The sequence below is a fragment of the Ovis canadensis genome, chromosome 12 (assembly GCF_042477335.2).
Source record: "Ovis canadensis isolate MfBH-ARS-UI-01 breed Bighorn chromosome 12, ARS-UI_OviCan_v2, whole genome shotgun sequence".
Lineage (NCBI taxonomy): Eukaryota > Metazoa > Chordata > Mammalia > Artiodactyla > Bovidae > Ovis > Ovis canadensis.
The window spans coordinates 55,783,649-55,801,935 of record NC_091256.1 but is presented as its reverse complement, the minus strand read 5'-3'; the positions used below and the strand labels follow the sequence as shown (position 1 = coordinate 55,801,935).

Below are 18,287 nucleotides of genomic sequence, written 5' to 3'. Positions count from 1 at the left end.
TGGAATCAAGATTGCCAGGAGAAATATCAATAACCTCAGATATGCAGATGACACCACCCTTACGGCAGAAAGTGAAAAGGAACTAAAAAGCCTCTTGATAAAAGTGAAAAAGGGGAGTGAAAAAATTGGCTTAAAACTCAACGTTCAGAAAAACGAAGATCATGGCATCCGGTCCCATCACTTCATGGGAACTAGATGGGGAAACAGTGGAAACAGTGGCTGACTTTATTTTGGGGGGCTCCAAAATCACTGCAGATGGTGATTGCAGCCATGAAATTAAAAGACGCTTACTCCTTGCAGTAAGTTATGACCAACCTAGACAGCATATTAAAAGGCAGAGACATTACTTTGCCAGCAAAGGTGTGTCTGGTCAAAGCTATGGTTTTTCCCGTACTCATGTATGGATGTGAGAGTTGGACTGCAAAGAAAGCTGGGCGCCGAAGAATTGATGCTTTTGAACTGTAGTGTTGGAGAAGACCCTTGAGAGTCCCTTGGACTGCAAGGAGATCCAACCAGTCCATCCTAAAGATCAGCCCTGGGTGTTCATTGGAGGGACTGATGTTGAAGCTGAAACTCCAATATTTCGGCCACCTGATGCAAAGAGCTGACTCATTTGAAAAGACCCTGATGCTGGGAAAGATTGAGGGCAGGAGGAGAAGGGGATGACAGAGGATGAGATGGTTGGATGGCATCACCAACTCAATGGACATGAGTTTGGGTAGGCTCTGGGAGTTGGTGATGGACAAGGGGGCCTGACATGCTGCAGTTCATGGGGTCGCAAAAAGTCGGACACAACTGAACTGAACTGAGCAGCCCTGCAGCGGCTAACCTTGTACTTCTGTGTCTTTGTACATTTGTCCTTTTATGGCTCCTTACATTAAAACACTGACGTTTCTTAAGATCTTTGATGGATATTGGCAAGTATCTTTCCAGAAAGATTCTACCAGTGTATTCCCCACTCCTATCCTTATCCATAGTGGTTCTTATATTAATTTTTTTAATGTAATAAGCTAAAAAGTCTCATTTTAGTTCAGATATCTTTTGCAGCTCATCAATCATTTTTTTTAAATTGCCTAATCATAGTCTGTTTTTCTGTTGAAGAACTTTTTTTGTTGATTCGTAAGACCTCTATTGTATGACTTAGCAAGTGATTTTTATTATTAATGTTTGCAGAAGATATATTGTCATCAGTCTTTTAACTTTGATTATGGTATTTTTGCATTCAGATGTGTGCTCAGTTGCTTAGCTGTATCTCACTTTTTGAGACCCTGTGGGCTGTAGCCTGCCAGGCTCATCTGTCCATGGGATTCTCCAAGGAAGAATACTGGAGTGGGTAGCCATTCCCTTCTCCAGGGATCTTACCAACCTAGGGATCAAACCCATATCTCCTGCTTGGGAGGTAGATTCTTTAGCACTGGACCACCTGGGAAGCCCACTTCACACATACACAGAAACACATACACAAACATGTAGTTGAAGCAAGGGAGATTCCACTCCCAGGGCCCCTCCCTCAAATTTTACCAAGTCCCCAGCTATTGTTGGCTGGGGCCCTTCCTGTGAGAACTCTTTTCCCTTCCTAATCATGCCTACCTTCCTCACTTACGGGTGCCAGATTTAACAAATATAAATACAGGACACCCAGTTAAGCATGAATTTAGATAAACTATGTGTCTTTTTTTTGTTGTTAGCATAAGCGTGTCCCTTGCAACTTCTTACCTGATGTCCGCCACCCCCACCCCCCCGCCCCGCCCCACCGGGTCTGGGCTCACAGACCAGGTGTCTTGGCTCAGTCCTAGAATGTAATCCAGCTTCCACTGGTCTCAGTTGATCAGAATCACTAACAAAGTTTGAAAGCCACTAGTGGGGGTCATGTTTATTTAAACCCATTTGAAAGCAGAAGAAGAGGGGAAGTGGGGGAGGGAGTGTCAGGAGTATTTCATTTTATTTTTCAGTTCAGTCACTCAGTAGTGTCTGACTCTTTGCGACCCCTGCAGCACACCAGGCTTCCCTGTCCGTCATCAACTCTTAGAGCTCATGTCCATCAAGTCGGTGATGCCATCTAACCATCTCATCCTCTGCCACCCCCTTCTCCTCCTGCCTTCAAACTTTCCCAGCATCAGGGTCTTTTCCAATGAGTCAGTTCTTCGCATCAGGTGGCCAAAGTATCGGAGCTACAGCTTCAGCATCAGTCCTTCCAATGAGTATTCAGGACTGATCTTTAGGATGGACTGGTTGGATCTCCTTCCAGTCCAAGGGCCTCTCAAGAGTCTTCTCCATCAACACAGTTCAAAAGCATCAATTCTTTAGTGCTCAGCTTTGCCACGTGGTATTTTTACCCATGACCCCCCACTGGAAGCACAGTGTCTTAATCACTGGACCGCCAAAGAGTCCTTATGTTCCTGTGTGCGTGTTCAGTCATGTCTGACTCTTTGCAACCCTTTAGACTGTAGGCCACCAGACTCCTCTGTCCATGGATTTTTCAGACCAGAATACTGGAGTGGGCTGTTATTTCCTCCTCCAAGGGATCTTCCTGACCCAGGAACTGAACCTGCATCTCCTGTGTCTGCTGCACTGCAGGTAGGTTGTTAACCTGCTGAGCCATCAGGGAGTCCCTATAGGAGTAGCTTAAATTTATTGTAATGCTGCCTGTAAACTTGTCTTTGGTGGTCCAGGGACACGATGGGAGGGAAGAGGGTGTGAGGATGGAAGCAACCTCTCCAGGAAGACTAAAGCCACCTGGGACCTTGCCCAGCTTCCCATGGCCACAGTGATGTCCCTTCTGCTGAGCCCCTACCTGGTGGCCTTTCTCACACAGCTTTGATCCCAGGGGCCTCTGTGGCTAAAGTTCTGAGTGGCCTAGAATTGTCCCAGTTACGTTTGTTGGGTGAGGACTAGGGTTCAGCAGAAAATCCAGGAGGATGAGGGAGTCAAATGCATGGATAACTCTGGACATGCCTCTTTCCCGTGTCCTTTAAAGACCATAACTGTGGATGATTTCGGCTTCCATAGAAGCCCATGCAGGAGAAGACTGGACCAGAGAATTTCTGAGAGTTCTTCCTCTTCGGTGATGGCTGAGTCTGTGAAGGGCTCACTAAGCCAGGGGTTCTGAGCCTGAGGTCCGATGAGCTTCAGTTCAACCTTCTGCGGCCAAGATAGTTTTCTTTCCTCTGAATCCATGAATAGCCAGCATACGTCTTCAATTCAAAAGGGAACAGAGAAGAACTTGGGAACAAAGGAGAAAAATGCATCGCACCTGGACAAACAACTCAAAGCAGATGGTCCGTGGAACAAAGATCAGCCATGCTATGTTCCTATAGAAACGCTCACATATCGTTCAGACAGTCATGATGAACTGCTTACCGTCTCCCCCAGGAACTGAAGGAGAGGAAATCGGTTCAAATCGCAACAGGAAGTTTACATTATAGCAAAAAAAAAATTTTTTTTTAAATCCACCCACAGTAAGCGGTCCTTGATAATGTTATTGTGTCTCTGGGAGGATGTACGTGTTCTAGTACATGCTCGCTCAGTGATACAGAGATTCTCGCATGTACCTCTTGTGTGGGCTCAAATCCCAGTGCTTTGAAATTCAGATAGATCAAAACCTCACTGAAACCTGTGTAGGAATCAGCATCTCAGATGAAAACTTAAATGGTGACAGATGTCTGAATGTTTGCCCGAGCAAATAAGACTTCGGCACTCTGCCCATGTTCGGTGTCACTTCTCGAAAAGGCTACTTTGGCATTTATTAGGCATGACATCATTTTCTCTTTTATGAGCTGAAAGGATGAAATATCAAGAGAAGGAATTAAATATATGGAACTGGGGGCTGGGAGACATTTAACTACAAGGACCTTCCTTATAACTGTGACATAAGGAGGCTGATCCACCCAGCCTTTGCCTTGTTTGGACAGTGACTAGGCCATTAGAATTGTTTTTGAAGCAACTAGAAATAGAATCAATTGCTGTTTGCTGTGATATCAAAAACATATGTCTTGGGCTGGGAAAAGAGAGAACGAGGAAGCAACAAACAATTAGGGAGTATGTTTTAATCTGGGTTGAGCTTTGGAACATTTACATTACTGTATATTCTAAAAACAATGTTATACTTTAAAAAAAAAATCCTTTCTATGAGAAGCATGAAAATACAAAGCCACCCAGAACGGGCCTTCCTGCAGAGCCTCGTGGGTGATCATAAGGCCTGATATTGGGGTGCACCTAATAGTCCCCAAACAGCCCTAGTGTCCTGATCTTATCCTTTTAATCACACCTATTGTCACTCCAAACATGGCAGGGGAGCAGGAGAATTTCTCTGGGTATAACTGAACAACCTAGAAAGACAATAGCTTAATTGACTAGGTAGCTATTATTCTCAGGCTGCTCTGCATCCAGCCTCAAAACAGGGTTAGTTCCTGCTTCCAAGGAACATGATGAAGCTGGAAGCTAAAACAAATATCCATGAAAAACATCAGACCCAAGAGAGCTTTTTTTTTTTTTTTTTTTTCAATTTATTTATCTTTGGCTATGCTGGGTCTTCTTTGCTGCAGGCGGGCTTTCTCCAGTTGCAGCAAGTGGGGGCTACTCTAGTTGTGGCTCAAGGGCTTCTCACTGTGGTGTCTTCTCCTGTTGCAGAACGCAGGCTCTAGAGCTCTCGGGCTTCAGTAGCTGCAGCACGTAGGCTCAGCACTGGGAGCTTGTGACCTCCAGAGCACAGGCTCATTAGCTGTGGGGCACAGGATCGGTTGCCCCATGGTACATGAGAGCTTCCCAGAACAGAGATCAAACCTGTGTCCCTGGTATTGCAAGGTGAATTCTTAACCACTGGACCACCAGGGAAGCCCAGAGAGCATTCTTGAGTTACAGGAAAGTTGAGTCACAAATGTTGGTGAGTGGAAGGCCCATACCCTGGGGGCAGTGAGCCCAGGCAGGAGGCCCCTATCACTATCCTCAGAGAGATTACAGGAGCTGGAGCTACCTGAAGAGAAGAACAGAAAGGGAAGAAAGAATAAGATGTAGACCAAGGAAGGAAGGTGAGGGAGGAGATGAAGTCTGGAGTTGATGGCCTTGGGGGAGATAGGTTTCGTTTCAGGGGAAAGAGAAGGGCTTTAGAGTGGGTTATCCTGTGGGGTCCTGTGCCAAGCAATTCCAAGTACAGGACTGGCCAACTGACCAAGCTGGAGATAAGGCCTTAGGAGTCATCCTCCCGGAGATGCAAAGTTGAAGTCCTAAGGATGGAGGGGTCCAGTCAGGAGTGAGAATGCAAAGGACCCCAAATTCCTCCTCTCCCCCTTTTTTCTCTGTACCCCTCTTCCTTCCTTCCTTTCTTGTCTGTCCTGTCCCCAGTTTTTTTATTCTCTCACCTCTCCCTTTCCCACTTGCATCCCTCTCCTTCCCATTCTTCAGTATTTGATGGGTGTTTGTTTTTTTAGGTCTTCCCTGGTGGCTCAGACAGTAAAGAATCTACCTGGAATGCAGGAGACCTGGGCTCAATCCCTGGGTCGGGAAGATCTCCTGGAGAAGGAAATGGCAACCAACTCCAGTATTCTTGCCTGGGAAATCCCACAGACTAGGAGGCTGGTGGGCTATCGTCCATGGGGTTACAAAAGAGTCAAACATGACTTAGTGATTGAGCATGCACACACGCATTTGATTTTTATAAGATCTTCCTATTTATGTACTGCTATTTCAATGCATATACTTCTGGTAAATTTTATTTTGGAATAATTTAAGATTTCCTGAAAATCTGCAAGAATAGTACAAGGAGTACCCTTGGCTCAGGTTCAGTCATTGTTTACACTTTGCTCTGCAGGCTGCCATTCTCTCTTTCTCTACAACACACACGCATACATCTGAAAGGGTTAGTCATCCAGTCATGTCCAGCTCTTCGTGACCTCATGGACTGTAGCCCACAAGGTTCCTCTGTCCATGGGATTTCTCAGGGAAGAACACTGGAGTGGGTAGCCATTTGAATCAAACCTGGGTCTCCTGCATTGCAGGCAGATTCTTTACCATTTCAGCCACCAGGGAAGCCTACACCTAGATTCATATTTTTTCTGAACCATTTCAGAGTTAAGTAGGAGGCACTGTGCCTCTGGACACTTCAGCGTGTGTTTCCCAATCACCAAGACATCCTCGGACACCACCACACCACAGTGACCAAGATCAGGAAACTTAACGTAAAGAGAAAGCCAGGATGCAGTCCACAATCTAAACTGGAATTCCACCAGCTGTCCACATGTTGTCCCCGCAGCTCCTCTCCTGGGTCTGAGACCTAATCCTGGATGGCGGGGGCCTTAGTCATCCTTTCTTTTCCGCCCACACCTTGCGCACCTGGGCCTCTGATCTACCAGGTCTTAGTGAAAGGTCACCCTGTGACTCCTCCTAATATGGGTCCTGAGCCCTTCCTGCAGCACTTTGCTCCCTGGCTTTATGAAGTTATCTCTTGGTCCACATCCTCTTTTATTATCTCTTCCCTTTGACAGCCGCGGATACAGCCTGGGGACAGGCGGGCTGGACATCCCAGGGGCCCTTCTGGGACCTCGTGACCCTGGGCAGCTTAGCCCCAGCTCAGCCATTTGTGAAACAGGGATGATGACTGCACCCATTTCACTGGGGTTTCTGGGGAACAGACCGATGGGTCCATTGTGAGAACTGAATGACTCCAAATGCGTGAGTGCTTGGCACACACTAAGTACCCAGGAAACAGAAGCTGTTCTCCCTTTCCTCCATCCTTCATCATTACCATCCTTGTCATTGTTTAGAAAAAGTGCCTGGCACAGAGTAGATACCCAACAAAATATTTGTTGGACAACTGGGTTTAGGCAGAAGTGGTGGGAGGCAAGGGGGAAAGAGAGGAGGATGCCAGGAGAGCATGTGGAGCTGGACCCATCATTTCATCAAGTTCTGCAAGTCCCACCATTGGGAGACGCATGGTTCCCAAGGATGCGAGAGTCAATTACACACAAGGAGATGGGATGCACTGTGACTGGTCTCATGTGCATAAAAGTGTTAGGGTGCAGGTTCCCTCACCAGCAGGACTGGGGGAGCAGGGATGCGTGTTCAGGGAGCCCCTTCTGGGTTGAACTGTGAATTATCAGGAACAGATCGGTCTTTGGTGTCGTCATCAAAGTTGGCGAATTGAGCACTACCTAGCTCACAGGCAGACAGGATTATCCTTACTTTGTAGGTATGGAGTCTAAGGCTCTGAGAAATGGTAATAGATGAAAGACCTGAGGTTCAGCCAAAAATCTAGGAAGGTGAGGGCAGAATCTGTAGTGGGGAGTGAGAAACATCTTCCCCTAAAACTGGGAGCAAGAAGAGACAGGGAGAAGCAGCAATTCTCGGGGATCACTGGAGCATGACTGGGGGACACAGCTGTGGGTTCAACTGCCTTGTCCTATTCAGGTTTTCTGAGAGAGAGGATGGAGAGAGGTCCTGACGCCAGAGAGGAAGTCTCCCCATCATAGGAGCTGGGGGGGGGGTGGTGCTAGGAAGAAAATTAGAGGGGATTAGAAGATCTGAGCTGATGGGGCACCGGGCTCTGTGTTTTGCGAGGACTTTCTGTGATTGGGAGCAGGAGTACGGGGGCCCAGGGAGGAGGCTCAGTGAATAGCAGGGGTCCCGAGAGCTGTGGGGGGGCGGGTGCATGGATGTGGTAGAGTCCAGGCTTTGGGGTGGAGAGAGGCTCCAGTGCCTGGATAGACTCCCACGCGCTGAGTCAGTGCCCCTTGTTGATTCAGGCAGGAGTTCATGCCCTCGGTAAACTAGGAGTGGTCATGACCTAGGAGGGAGGGGGAAGGAGGTCCAAGGCCAGAACCTTTGGACGTGTCCACGTGCAGGGAGGAGGGAGGGGAAAGGCAGCCAAGTTAAGGACAGGCAAGAAGTAGCTGGAGAAGCAGGAGATGGCTGTGCTCAGAGCCCACCTGTGGGGAGGGGTCAACTCCAGAAGCTGGTCCCAGAGATGGGGTGAGGGAAGGTCAGGACGGGGCCTGGGGACTCCAGGTGTTTTGTTTACCCATCCAACGTCAAGGGATGAAAGTCTGACCTGGAGAGAGGAGGCGGTCAATAATAGTTAACATGTAAAATTGCGGAAAAGCAAATTGTTTGAATCACACCGAGATTTTCCCAGCTACCCCTGCCTGCCAGTCCCCAGCCCTCACCTCTCACCTGATGACAGAGGAGTGGGGGCGGGGATGGGGCTGCCACAGCCCAGACCTGACTTCATATGCTCATCACCGAATCGTCCGTCTAGCAGTTACATTCCAGGTAGTCTTGAAGGTCACTGAGACCCCGGGAACAGAATCATCTTGTGGACTTCTGAGCCCTGACAGCTTTATTGATTTTTTTTTTTTTTAACTGACAGTTTTAGCTGATCTGATGTGATGAGGGTGAAGACAAGCCCAGGACCCACGTCTTCTTCCTTTAGCAGTTGTTTTGATCTCACCCTGGCAGAGGTGCAGGGAAATGCAAACCACTTCCTTCTAGCATCCCTTTTTGATTTAGGAGAGTCCCTTGGACTGCAAGATCAAACCAGTCAATCCTAAAGGAAATCAACCCTGAATATTCACTGGAAGGACTGATGCTGAAGCTGAAGCTCCAATCCTTTGGCCACCTGATGTGAAAAGCAGACTTATAGGAAAAGACCCTGATGCTGAGAAAGACTGAGGATGAGGGGGTGGCAACAGAGGATGAGATGATTGGATGGCATCACTGACTCAATGGCCATGAATTTGAGCAAACTCCGGGAGATGGTGAAGGACAGGGAAGCCTGGCATGCTGCAGTCCATGGGGTTGCAGAGTCAGACACAACTTAGCGGCTGAACTGAACTGAGCTTCTTCAGCACCCACTGGAGAGAGGAGCTAAATAGTTTTGTTTTTTTGTTTTTTTTTTGGCTGAGCAGCATTCAGGATCTTAGTCCCTGGGTCAGTACCCCTTGCATTAGGAGTGTGGAGTCTTAACCATTGGACCACCAAGGAAGTGCCTAAAAAACTTTTTAAATTCGGGTCCATGGAGGAAGATTAGCTGGATTGTCCTGTGATGAGGGGGCATGGCTCACCCAAGGTGACAGAGGGTGATTTGGCAAAAGCTTCTGTATGTCCCAGAAAGTACCAGGCTTCAGAGTGAGCACTGGGAGTGCAAAGGGGGTCCTGGCTGCACACAGTGCCTCTGTTGGGAAGGTTTGGGCTACACTTGACCTTGAGAGTGGCTGGAGGGTGCCTGGGGCCAAGTCCTCAGAAAGCTCGGAAGATTTGGGGTCTGCAGGGCCTGGAGGGTAACAGTGATGTTCAGCCAGAGATGGCCGGGAGAAGGAGACCTGTGGACCAACCATGGGGCCCCTTCTTTTTGTCTCGGATTCTTGGATAAGCTCTTGGAGGAACATAGTGTCCTGATAGTATCCAAGGGTGCTGCCTTCCTCATCCTGTAGAACAGAATGTGGCCGTTTGCATACCCAGTTCACGGCTTGCCTTGCCCCAGAGCTGCTGAAAGGAGTCTACACATGCATCCTGATTTATACTCGAAATGTTCAAATCACTTTTCCCACATTTTAAATGTTTCCTGCGTTTCTATATCTTTTATTGTGAAAAATTTCAAACACACAGAAATAGACTAGAACTCACCCAACTCATGGATAATGTTGTTTCAACTGTACCCCCCGCCCTTTATGTCTTCCTCCTCCATGATTACTTTTATATGTATGTAAACTTTCTAGTGACGTTTACTATCAATGGTAACTCACTCCAGTATTCTTGCCTGGAAAATGCCACGGACAGAGAAGCCTGGCAGGCTACAGTCCATGGGGTCGCACAGCGTCAGAGATGACTGAGTGCAAGCAATGTTAGAGGAAAGTACACAAACCATAAGCGTACAACTCAATGAACTTCTGCGTCCTCTCACGTCATTTCAAAGCCACTGTGTTGTATTATTTCACCTACCTATTTCATCCTTAAAGATTTTTTTGTTGTGGTTAAAAAATGCTGCTTTGAGATTTATTTGTAAGTGGACACTTTGGTAGTGTTAAGTGCATGTACACCGTGCAACAGAGCTTAGAGAATCTTTTCACCTTGCAACACTGACACTCAATTTCAAATCCTTTTTAACAAGCATCAGGGGAGAGATAAGCTGTCTCAACTGCCTGAAAAAAAAAGATGCATGCATCCTTCTTATGTCACAGCACCTGCCAAGGAAGACAGGGAAGGAACACACAGGGGTCATGATCCTATATACCTGACGCCAAAAAGGCTCTGTAAACAGGAGGCTGACAGCATGCGCTGCTTGGCGGGCATGCTCCCTGGAGGCACAATGATTACGGGGTGGACAGCACGTAGGAAATGAGATGAGGTCAAGGCTCCGCGGCCTGGTGGCCGTCACCTTTGTTCCTGGGGAGTGACTTGTTGCTTGGTTTCACGGCAGTTAGCAGTGTGCTGTGGCCTGCAAAGAATGAAGGGAAAAGTTGATTAATGTGTTTCTAAAGGGAGTAGAGGAGAGTGCTGAGCCTTGGCTTGTTTTCCCACTGAACCAAAGGGTCTTTGACCCCCACCCCCACCACATCTGGGCTGGGCAGTGGGAATGGCTGAAGCCAGGGAGACTGTAATTCCTCAACCCGATTCTATCATTCTTATTTACATTCTATGTCCTCTCTTTCAAGAATATTTTTCTGACATTTGCCTTCTGGCAGAGCTAAGGCCCATGCGTGGGAGTTATGGGGAGGTGGACTTGGCTGGAAGCAAGGAAGAATTTTCTTAGTCAGAGCCGTCCAAAAATGGAACGGCCTGACTCAGAAGGCAGTGTGTCCCCAGCCTGGATAAAGTCCCAGAGAGGTCTTTTCAGGGGAGCACTCCCTCTGCTGTGACCGTCATGTGCAGAAATCAAGGATGACCACCCCTTTCTGAGCACCTACTATCTGGCAGACATTGCTCTCCCGTGTTTGTGTGGACTGACCCACTTCATCATCAAATAGCCCATTGTAAAGATGGGGAAACTAAGGCCTGCAGAGACTTACTGACCTGCCCAAGCTATGCGTCACGACTGCTAGGTCACTTCAGTCGTGTCCGACTCTTTGTGACCCTATGGACTGTAGCCCACCAGTCTCCTCTGTCCATGGAATTCTCTAGCCAAGAATACTGCAGTGGGTAGCCATGCCCAAGTGGACGCACTGCTAAGTGAGGGAGGCAGGATCAACAGCCAGGCAGTCTGCTCCCCTCCCTCAACCGCGCTGCCCCCCCCCCCACCCCCCGCATTGTTTGTAACTCTGTGAACCATGACCTCAGGTGAACACCCAGCTGGGTGACCAGCTGTTGTCTGCTAAAGTGAGCTGAAATGGCTGTTGACTCAGCATGCAACATCCGGTGAGAAGGCCAGAGGACTGCCACATTCCAGACCCCACAAGTAACAGGGGCTGGGTTTGCTCAGGACTGTCTCTAAGTGACAGGTGGACTGCAGGGCCCAGACCTCCCAGCCCAACTGTCCAGCTAGCAATGCCCTTCTTGACCCCTAGGTCTGTAAACTGGCTTCTTGCCTTGTTCCTTCAAGTTTATCCTCCAGTTTCAGGAACCCATCCCAAACTACCACCACCCCTTCCCTGAGGCTGAGTCCTTGCCTTGGTCATCTGCCCAGGTCTTGGTTTCTCTGAGAAAGCCTCAGGGTCTGGAGAGGCAGGCAGGCTAGCCTTGGAATCTTGGGCGTGAAGCCTGATTCTCCCACCCCCAGGGGAAGGTTGCTTACACATCTGATTACTCGGGCAGGAATCTGATGCCTATTTCATAAGACTGTGGTGAAGATTACCAAGTGATCATGTGGGAAGTGGCCAAGCTCATGGCAGCCTCTATGGATGACGGTCACCTCCATCATCTCCTTCTATTGACAGAAGGGCTCGTCCTGAGCTCAGTGCTTGGCACTTAGCCCCTAGGGTTGTTGAACAGTTGCTCAGTTGTGTCCAACTCTTTGTCACACGATGGACTGCAGCACACCAGGCTTCCCTGTCCTTCACCATGTCCCGGAGTTAGCTCAAACTCATATCCGCTGAATCAGTGATGCCATCCAACCATCTCATCCTCTGTCACCCCCTTCTCCTCCTGCCCTCAATCTTTCCCAGCATCAAGGTCTTTTCCCAAGAGTCAGGTGGCCAAAGTATTGGAGCTTCAGCTTCAGCATCAGTCCTTCCAATGAATATTAGGGTTGATTTCCTTTAGGATTGACTGGGTTATCACCTTGCTGTCCAAGGGTCTCTCAAGAGGCTTCTCTAAAAGAACTCTCACCCATAAAATCTGAGGAAGAAGGTTCTTGGGTATGAATTTGCCTGCAGTGGGAGCAAGGAGCCGACTGCTGCATGGGCCGTAGCTGGGTGGAGCTAAGTGGTTCCTTTGAACAATTCTCAGAATCGGAAAACTCAGCTTTTAGCTCCATGGCCTGCCGTTTGTAAAACGAGAAATGACTAGAAAATCTCTAAAACTCCTCCTAGCTGTAAAAGTGTTCTGGTTCATGATCAGGGGAAGGAGGAAAATGTGTATGTGATAAAATAAAAATACTTTCTGCAGTGGGCCAAGAAAAGAGAACAAAAGTAATTCGCCTTCCAGTTCAGCCCCACAGTGTTGAAAATTCAGGCTCCTGCACAAGGCACCTCCTGGTTTTCTTCTGCTCAGATTGCACTATGGTCCCTGAGGGACATTTCTGAAGTCCCTGACAACAGATTCCAATCAGGTGAATTGGCTGTAACTTTACACCATGCAGGCTTCCGGGGGGCCTGGAAATCTTAAACATTTATGAGACAGTTAACAACAAGTGAATACTTCTCAAGCTTTATCCAAGGTTGTGTTTCCCCTGCAGTATCATAAAACAGGTTAAAATAATTTTTCTGATTTTGCACTTGGGATAACTGAGGTACAGGAAGGTTTAGTCATTTTTCCAGAATGTGTCGATAGAGAGAAAGTTTGGGTCTTGGAATTGGCTAGATCCTTGCTAGCTAAGCAAGCTGTGGGATCTTTACCCGTTGGATCTTTGAAGAGAAGAGAGTTTCTTCCTGGTTTCCCTCAAATATTTTCTCCACATTGTTGCACCTGCTGTACAATTGGAGATTTCTGAGGGGTGAAGTTATTATAAAACCTCTGTCTCCTTTCTGCATTTCAAGACATCTTAGCCCTGCAGCCAAACTTTCATTCACAGTAAAGAAATAGCTTCCTTTACTGCTAATTTCACTGTCTCAGGACATAGTTTGGGCCAGAAATAGTAACAATATGGGTGTTTCTAACCACCTGAAGCATCTGTTGTTATGACACAATCTTTAAAGCCTTTGTTAACTTTTCTGATTATGATCACCACCATACATTCTTTCCCACGTGTCTGGTCCTTTACTGGGCCAGCCTGACCATCCAAAATTACAAGATTTCTGAAATCCCAACCATTTTCTGTCCCCAAAGACGATGAGCTTTATGATTCATCGGTGGAACTGGGCAAAGAACTGAAGGACAACTGGTCAGGTTGGAAGGACACGAGATAGAAACATTGATACCTGGATTTTCCCCAAACCCTTTCCCAACGATACAAACCAACGCAGCCTTGAGTGTAGGAAGCACTTGCCAAGATAGGGAAATCTCACAGGCAAACACAGCAGGTCCCCTGTGTTTGCTAACTTTCTCTCCCAAGTTTTAAAACTTACTGACACATTTAATGAGGTGATAATACTCTGTCTTAGAAACTATGCCCCAGTGGGGGGAAAAGCAAAAATAATTTTAGAGAATTTCAAATTTGAGTCTCTTAGGAAAGGAAAAATCTCCGTCACAGATTTGGATAGGAAAAAAAGGACTTGGCTGTCAGATGTGGGTCACGTTCTCCACATGAGTTTGGATGGACCAAGGCACCCGGGAAATCCACTGTCTGAACTCAGTAAGGTTACAGTGTCCTGAAGATCTCCCCGTTGGGAAATTTGACAGTGTCAAGGACATGGAGTAGGGTCAGTATTTTCTCAGCGACTTTGGATTTATGTGATGGTCTGGAAGGGGAGATTTCAGTCACCACTCTGGAACTTTCTTATATCTTTTCTAAGATTATTCCATGATCTTTTGGAGAATGACAACCATGAAGGCTCCCACGCTCATAGAACTCACATGGCTCACTATCAGTAGTATGGTGGGCCCTGGGATCCACATGATCCCAGGATATGATTTAGGTTAATTTAGGATATGATGCTAATTTAGGCTATGGTGCTAAATTAAGCCTCATGCTTTTAATCCATTTCCCAATAATAAAAATTTTTTAACTTTATTATTTTTTTATTGAACTATAGTTGATTTGCAATGTTGTATTAGTTTCAGGTACACAGCAAAGTGATTCCATTATATATATATATTCTTTAAATTAAAAAAAATTTTTTACAATGTTGTGTTGGTTTCTGCCATACAAGAATGCAAGTCAACGATAATTATACACACACCTCTCCCCCGATCCCACTCCTCCAGGTCACCACAGAGTGCCAGACTGGGCTCCCTGTGCCACACAGCAGCTTATATATATTCTTTTTCAGATTCCTTTTCCTGATAGGTTATTATAAGACATTGAGTATCATCCCCTGTGCTGTATAGTAGGTCCTTATTGGTTACCTATTTTATATATAGTAGTGTGTGCCTGCTAATCCCAAGCTCCCCATTTATCCCTCCCTGTTTCCCCCCTCGATAACTATAAGTTGGTTTTCTATGTCTGTGGGTCTCTTCCTGTCAATAACACAAAAGTTTTACAGAGTAAGAATCACAGCACATTGTCACAGAGAGGGTTTGGTCATTCTATACATGGCCTTCCTTATTCAACTCTGCCTAACAGCAGAAGGGATGTTCACTAACCTCTCCTTTTATTGTCCACCATGCCCAGGATCTGAGATGCTGTGCATTCTCATGCAGTAAGTCTGGATCCTTTCCTGCTGTTTTCCATTGCCAATAATCATAAAAGCTGTTTGTTGCCAGGAAGCCATGAGATCTTGTATCTCCCACTCTAGGTTTTCAGATCATAAAATGGGCTTTGTCATGTGCTTGGAATCATAAGATGCTTTTAGAGCTAGAAAAGATCTTGAAGATCACATTGCCTAATCTCCTTTCACAGGTGAGAAAGTCAGGCTTGGATCAGGTGACCCTGGGCCTCTGGCTGTAGTGGCCAAGCCCACAGGACTACAAGGACCCTGGCAAGCGAGCGCGGTAGACCAGCTTACTCCAGTAGCCCATGTGCGCTGGATAAGAAGGAGCGCATGAAACCCAGACAGCTCTAAAGCACATGAACCTGAAAGCACTGGCCAGGCCAGGCTCTTCAGCCAAGGGGAAATGACATCCGTTGTAGGGAGTTAGGGCCCGAGGCAGGCCCACTGCATCATTCATGAGGCCCCAGGGCAAAGTAACAATGCAGGACTCCTTGTTCAAAGAGCAGAAAAGGGATCTCCCTGGACGCCCAGAGGTAAAGACTTTGCCTTCCAATGCGGGGATGCGGGTTCAAACCCTGACTGGAGAGCTAAAATACCACATGCCTCATGGCCAAAAAACTTAAAATCAGAAGCAATGTTGTAACAAATCCAATAAAGATTTAAAAAAAAAAGGCAGGAGGAAAGCTGTGTCCTTTCTCCCATGGTCTCTGTCCCCATCTGGCATGGTGTTTTCCATTTGCTGTTTAATGGGAGTACTTCTTCAGTTGCGGGGTAGGGGTGGCACAGATGTCTCTGGGAGTACAGACCATCCCCTACCAGGGGCCTGGGAACCCTTCGACTTTGAGAGGGGGGTGAGTGTGTGTCCCCAACCCTGACTCTCCTCCCACCTGGGACCAGGCCCTACTGGTGATAGAGGGTATCGGTGGTTACTGGACAGGGGTGGAGAAGGGGATCTGGGTCCCCCAGGGCACCAGGGAACCAGGCAGTAGGCAGCCAAGGACCCACAGGGAGTGGACCAGAAGATCATGTGTGCAACTCCAAGCCCCTGACATGTGCTTCATTATCCCACTGAACTTCATTCACAAACCACAAGATCAGGATAAAATTAGTAAATTCAAGACCACAGTCACAGAGCATGAAACCTTGTGCACATGGTCTCCTCTGAGCATAGGAGCCAGTGTGTCTGATCCTCATGTATTCAGGCCAGAGGTGAGTAGGCTGGGACCTCTACCATGGCCCTGGGCAGACAGAGGCCCAGGCCCTGCAGGGATGCAAGTTTGAGTCTTTCTTACCTGTGGCCTTTATCTACAACCTTTCCTGGGAGGGTAGGGGATAGGGCTCCCGCTCAGACCAGCATGACTTAGTGATGGAAGATTTGGGGGTAGACTCTGTCTCGGCTTCCCTGGTGGCTCAGATGGTAAAGAATCCGCCCGCAATTTGGGAGACCTGGGTTCGATCCCTGGGTGAGGAAGATCCCCTGGAGAAGGGAATGGCTACCCACTCCAATATTTTCGCCTGGTGAATCCCGTGGACAGAGGAGCCTGGGGGACTATAGTCCATAGCGTTGCAAAGAGTCGGACAAGACTTAGCAACCAACAAACTTTTTCTGTTTCAAGTGGTGGCTGAAAGAATTCTCAGGGTAGCAGGTGAATAATACAGCTTATCAAAGCTGATATCACTCTTAGAAGGAGCACTCTTCTGAGAGGTGTAGAAATGGGGCTGCCAAGGGCCCCATCCCATTCATCTGAATCCTTCATTGGGGAAACACAAGTTTTGCCATTCAACCCAGGGAGTGAACCTGGGTCTCCCACATTGCAGGTGGATTCTTTACCATAAGCCCCCAGGGAAGCCTGAGTTTTGCTATTTAAGATGGCATCTTCTGACAGCACAGACCTTCCCTTCTCAGTCTTGCTGGACTCTAAACTCCCTGCTCTTTGCTGGGCTAAGTCAGTGTTAACACTCATTTGATGGAGCCATGGGATTTAACCCTGAAAGACCCCACTGAGAAAGACTCAGACCCTAGAATGGGGAACCCCGCTCCTGAAGTCACTACCTGCCACAAAATGTTCCCCAGGAAAGAACTTTGCATTTATTTGTTCATTAAGCATTGTGGAGTCCAGGCACTGTTGTAGGTACTTTACAAAAATAGGTTTGCCTTGATCACAACCCTGCTATTATTCCTGGTTGTCAGATACAGAGAAAGAGGATCAGTGATGCCCAGAGAGGTTAAAACGTGAGCTCAGAGAATGGGGAGCTGGTTGGGATATTGGGATTGGCATATATACACTGCTTCTCTGAAGGCTCAGAGGTAAAGAATCTGCCTGCAATGCAGGTGATGAGAGTTATATCTCTGGGTCAGGAAGATCCCCTGCAGGAGGAAATGGCAACCTGCTCCAGTATTCTTGCCTGAAAAATCCCATGAACAGAGGAACTTGGTGGGCTACAGTCCATGGGGTCACAAAGAGTCGGACACGAATGGGGCTTCCCTGGTGGCTCAGAGGTTAAAGCGTCTGCCTCCAACATGGGAGACCCGGGTTCGATCCCTAGGTTTGATCCCTGGGTTCGATCCCTAGGTCGGGAAGATCCCCTGGAGGAGGAAATGGCAACTTCAATATTCTTGCCTGGAGAATCCCATGAATGGAGAAGCCTGGTAGGATACAGTCCACGGGGCTGCAAAGAGTCGGACATGACTGAGCGACTTCACTTTCACTTTCATGTAAAAAATAGATAACTACAAGCAGGAGACCCAGGTTTGAGCCCTGGGTCGGGAAGATCCCCTGGAGAAGAAAATGGCAACCCACTCCAGTATCTTTGCCTGGAAAATCCCATGGACAGAGGAGCCTGGCAAGCTATAGTCCATGGAGTCACAAAGAGTCAGACATAACTTAGCAACTAAATAACAACAGCAACTGAGAACCTACTGTATAGCATAGGGAAATTTACTCAATGCTCTGTGGTGACCTAAATGGGAAGGAAATCCAAGAAAGAGGGGATATTATGTACGTGTGGTTGATTCACTTTGCTGTACAGCTAAAACTAATACAACATCGTAAAGCAATTATATTCCAACTAGAAAAAAAGAAAGAAAATGGGGAGCCAGGAGCCAGTCCTGGTCAGCTCCAGACCCTTAGCCTCTGGCTTCCCTCTGCTGCTCAGTATTCATGTTGGGGGCTCTAGGCCCCCACCATGAAGATGGCTAATGCAGGCAGGACTGTCTCTTTATCAGCTTAGTTGCCACATGAGCACAAGGCCTTGGGTCATGGAGCAGAGCCAGTTTCAAGGATGGTAAGTTTAGGAGATGCTGCAATAGGCCACCTGCAGGAGGTAGAGAACCACAGTGCCCACCTGCTGCCTTCTCAGCTCCTCATGACAAACTGATGTTTGCTTGGTGAG

At 47.5% G+C, this 18,287-nt stretch overlaps 1 long non-coding RNA gene across 2 annotated transcripts in view; it reads right to left on the bottom strand.

The window, feature by feature from the left end:
• Nucleotides 1-1,846: 1,846 nt before the first annotated feature.
• The window catches only part of LOC138416517 (uncharacterized), a 29,551-nt gene continuing 13,110 nt past the window's right edge, over nt 1,847-18,287 (bottom strand). The window contains exons 3-5 of one of the 2 annotated variants that reach the window (XR_011247708.1): nt 10,223-10,426; nt 7,920-8,041; nt 1,847-3,776 (exon numbers count right to left, since the gene is read on the bottom strand). This is a non-coding gene — a long non-coding RNA (uncharacterized lncRNA). Of the gene's footprint in view, nt 3,777-4,481; nt 4,973-7,919; nt 8,042-10,222; nt 10,427-18,287 lie in introns of those variants that run through there. The other variant, XR_011247707.1, reaches the window with a different exon arrangement.